Raw genomic sequence first — 5000 nt, 5'->3', positions numbered from 1 at the left:
CCACTGTGGACTGGGTGTGTTAATGTGTTGTTCATACATGCATAATCTACAGTATGAGCAGAATTATTGTCTTACCTCAATTAACCACAAAATCCTACATTTTAAAGCAACTGTTTTTCTGGAAGCTGTCCTATGCCATTTTCCCTACATTTTCCCATAAGTTTCCCATCAAATTTGCAATTTGAGTTCAATCAATGAGCTTCAGCCCCTCACCATTTGAGTGACAGCTAGCAAGAGGCACATGATGCACAGACAGCAGAGAGCGAGAACAATAACAATGACGTGGTGCTGAAATCTTGATATAATGTATGTGATGTAGTACCAATTTTCAGGGACCACTTTTGGCTCATGAGTGCTACTTTCAGAACTACAAGCTAAAAAAGTATACAAAGTACCGGAGAATGTCTTTAACTTGCTTCCTTTCCTTGTCCATCTAGATCACTGATCCTGTATTGGGACTCTCTCCTATAGGAGCGGCCTTAAATCAGCACATGTGGCATGCGAGAGACATGAGACTGGGACTGAACTGAATGAAGCTCATAAATGTCATTACACTTAAATCACTGAAACCAACAAGAAAACAAAGGGAGGGGTAGAGGGGGGTAAGAAAGGGAAAGAGAGGGAGATGGAGATTAAGCAGTGCAGGTTGGGTTGGAGCCCTTCTGAAGCAGAGTGTGTGGGTGAGGTGGGATCCCCATTCTGGCAGGTTCAGGTTCATAGATAGGAGAAAAGTAAATGAGACAGACAGAAGGAAAAGGGAGGAAGAAGTTAGTTCAAGTTGAAATGGCAGAGTGTGTTAAAGAAGAGTAAGAAAGAGAGTTGGGGAGAGAGAGCATGGGCTATCCATGGGGTAAGAGGGAGGGCACAGGACATAAAGGCATACAGAGGAACTAGTGAAAAGGGGTCCCTATAAAAGTCCAGAGCTCTGTAAGGTCCAGATGGCCAACATAGCTTGGCAGATGCTTTGTATAACATTAGCATGCCTTGATACACAATAGGACAGACTTATAACATGTTTACAGACACAATGTTTGTTTTAAAGTGTTGTATTGTGTAAAGACTTGTTGATTAGCTATGCATTAGACATATATTTGTCTGCATTGTCATACCCAGCTCAGATATGACTGTATGTGAAATTGCATGCTTGTCCTGTATGAAACCACTGTAGTTAGTTTGTCTTTACCCTGTAAACCTGGATATTTCAGTCTGGTGACCTATTAGCAGTGGCTACAGTGGCTTAAAACAATGTCCCAACATTCTAATAAGCCACTTCCTTTATAAGCAGGGGTTTCATGCACCACCAAAACTTGAGGGGCCACAAAGTATGTGAGGATAGCTGGGCAACTAGCTCTCACAGTCTCATGTCAGAATTAGACATTCATGCATGTTTCTCAAACATCAAATTTTAAAGTTGTTGCAAACGTCAAATTTTGAAGTGTTTAAGGTTAAGCTTAGGCAATAACTCTGAAAACTTAAGGTTGGGCATTAACTCTGAATGATTACAGTAAGGGTTAAGGTTTGGGACAGGGTTAAAACTAAAATTTCAAAACCTAGATTTGAACTTTGGTTTCAGAGGCAGAGGCAGATCCTTATCCCCATCCACGTCCACAATGCCCTAGTAAAACCGAAACCTACTTGAAGGTAACAGCATTCACTGTTGCCCCTAGTGCACGGTTTCCATGTCATCTCCCAACCTCCTCAGACATGGATGGACGTCGAATACTGACTTGTATCACGGGTGACCTGCCTGGGCTGGGGGGATGGTCTGGAGGGGTGCTACTGTAAATATGTGTAAAAAAAAGCTTCAAGATATATTCTAGATATAGGACAGAGACACTTCAAAATCTTATGATACAAATTGTGACTGTCCTTTTTGACATTTATGAATGTGTTATTCTATGGCGTGTAGTAGTTAAGGCCAAATTCAATATTTTATTTAAAAATAAATGTTTATATACAGTACCAGTCAAAAGTTTGGACACACCTACTCATTCAAGGGTTTTTCTTTATATTTACTATTTTCTACATTGTAGAATAATAGTGAAACATCAAAACTATGACACATCGTGTAGTAACCAAAAAAGAGTGAGATTCTTCAAAGTAGCCACCCTTTGCCTTGATGACAGCTTTGCACACTCTTGGCATTCTCTCAACCAGCATCATGAAGTAGTCACCTGGAATGCGTTTTAATTAACAGGTGTGCCTTGTTAAAAGTTCATTTGTGGAATTCCTTTCCTTCTTAATGCGTTTGAGCCTATCAGTTGTGTTGTGACATGGTAGGGGTAGTATACCGAAGATATCCCTATTTGGTAAAAGACCAAGTCCATATTATGGCAAGAACAGATCAAATAAGCAAAGAGAAACGACAGTCCATCATTACTGTAAGACATGAAGAACAGTCAATGCAGAAAATGCCAAAAACTTTGAAAGTTTCTTCAAGTGCAGTCACAAAAACCATTAAGCATTATGATGAAACTAGCTCTCATGAGGACCGCCACAGGAAAGGAAGACCCAGAGCTACCTCTGCTGCAGAGGATAAGTTCATTAGAGTTACCAGCCTCATAAATTTGCAGCCTAAATAAATGGTTCACAAAGTTCAAGTAACTGACACATCTCAAAATCAACTGTTCAGAGGAGACTGCGTGAATCAGGCATTCATAGTCACATTGCTACAAAGAAACCACTACTAAAGGACACCAATAAGAAAATACTTGCTTGGGCAAATAAACATGAGCAATGGACATTAGACTAGTGGCAATTTGTCCTTTGGTTTGACAAGTCCAAATTTGAGATTTTTTGGTACCGTGTCTTAGTGAGGTGCAGAGTAGGTGAACGGATTATCTCCGTGAAGTTCCCAAGTGAAGCATGGAGGAAGAGGGGCTTTGCTGATGACACTCCCTGATTAATTTAGAATTAAAGGCACACTTAACCAGTATGGCTACCACAGCATTCTGCAGCTATATGCCATCCAATCTGGTTTGCGCTTAGTGGGACTATTATTTGTTTTTCAACAGGACAATGACCCAACACACCTACAGGCTGTGTAAGGGCTATTTGACCAAGGAGGAGATTGATGGAGTGCTGCATCAGATGACCTGGCCTCCACAATCACCCGACCTCAACCCAATCGAGATGGTTTGAGATGAGTTGGACCGCAGAGTGAAGGAAAATCAGCCAACAAGTGCTCAGCATATGTGGGAACTCCTTCAAGACCGTTGGAAAAGCATTCCAGGTGAAGCTGGTTGAGAGCAGTGATGGAAAAAGTACCCATTTTTCATACTTGAGTAAAAGTAAAGATACCTTAATAGAAAATGACTCAAGTAAAACATTACTTGAGTAAAAGTCTAAAAGTATTTGGTTGAATATACTTAAGTATCAAAATAAAAGTAAAAATAATTTCAAATTTCTTATATTAAGCAAACCAGATGGCACCATTTTATTTTTTATTTTCCGATAGCCTGGGGCACACTCCAACATTCAGACATAATTTACAAATGAAGCATTTGGGTTTAATGAGTCTGACAGATCAGATGCAATAGGGATGACCGGGGATGTTCGCTTGGAAAATGTATGGGGAAAAAAGTTCAATATTTTCTTTAGGAATGTAGTGAAGTAAAAGTAAAGTACAGCTACACAAAAAAAACAATTTAAGTAGTACTTTGAACTATTTGTACTTAAGTACTTTACACCACTTGTTGAAAAAATGCCAAGAGTGTGCAAAGCTGTCATCAAGGAAAAGGGTGGCTACTTTTGAGAATCTCAAATATAAGATATATTTAGATTTGGTTACTACTAAATATATACTTTTCTGGTTACTACATGATTCCATATGTGTTATTTAATAGTTTTGATGTCTTCACTATTATTCTACAATGTAAAAAATAGTAAAAAATAAAGGAAAACCCTTTTGACTGGTACTGTATATATATATTTTTATACCAAAGGGGGTCCTAAAATTCTGAATCAAAAAGCTAAGTTACATATAATATGACCTTAAAACAATTCCATATGTCAGCTTAGAACGCCCCCACCCCCCCACCCCTCATCGATTTTTCAGCATACATATTGCGCTGTCTGTATTCTCCTGATTGTTGATTCATTTTTTAAAGGAACTAAATATGCTTCTCTGCATCTCTGCTGTCACGAACCGGCTCGTAGCCCGTAATAAAAAGGGAGACAACGCAGAGATCAAGGAATGACAAAAATATATTTATTAACTAAACTATATACAATTAACAATGGTGTGTGTAGTTAGTAATCCGTAGTGCAAGTGAGTGGATGCGTGCATAGATGGTGAGGGGTGTTGAGAGGTGCAAAATACCACAACCAAAAATACATTGTGTCTACGTGGAGGGAGTCTCCTCAATGAATGGGGTAAAGGTGTATTTATCCCTGGGACACACCAGAGCCCAGGTGTGTCCCATTTTGCTGACAACCTTCGTGGCTCTGCCCACCGACATCCTATTAAGGAAAACAGCAAAGAGAAAGAATTCGGCAGACAGAGTGGGTGGGTCGTCACACTGCTAAAATCTGGGTAAAAGATTGAATGGAATGTGAATCTAATTCACTATATTTAGTTATTGCTTGCATTTCTAAAGTCTAAGATAGTAAGACAAGTTAGCTACTATAACTTGATTAATAGCCTAAAATGGCTTCTTGGTAGCTAGTTATGAGGTTGGGAACCTATCTGGGCTGGCTAAATTCATAAAATTGCTAGGTGGCCAGTAGTATTACAGAGAAGCAACAACTAGAATGATCATTATTATTTAAACAGGACAGAGCTGAGGGGGTACGTGCCTCTGTGGCCCCTATGGGCATGGTGCCTCTGTTTACAAGGACTGCATCAAGGCATTTCCAAGAAAATGTATTTGCTCAAACATTATATTTATTGTACACACAAAGTGTCCAAGTTTGTCACACAGGTCCTTTGTTAGTAAGTGGTTATACCGTATCCTGTTGTTTATACTGTTTGAATTTATATCATTGGATTTGCTGTTTAG

The sequence above is a fragment of the Oncorhynchus mykiss genome, chromosome 7 (assembly GCF_057628025.1).
Source record: "Oncorhynchus mykiss isolate SJ-2025 chromosome 7, ASM5762802v1, whole genome shotgun sequence".
Lineage (NCBI taxonomy): Eukaryota > Metazoa > Chordata > Actinopteri > Salmoniformes > Salmonidae > Oncorhynchus > Oncorhynchus mykiss.
The sequence above is the reverse complement of the archived record's forward strand: the minus strand, read 5'-3'. Positions refer to the sequence as shown.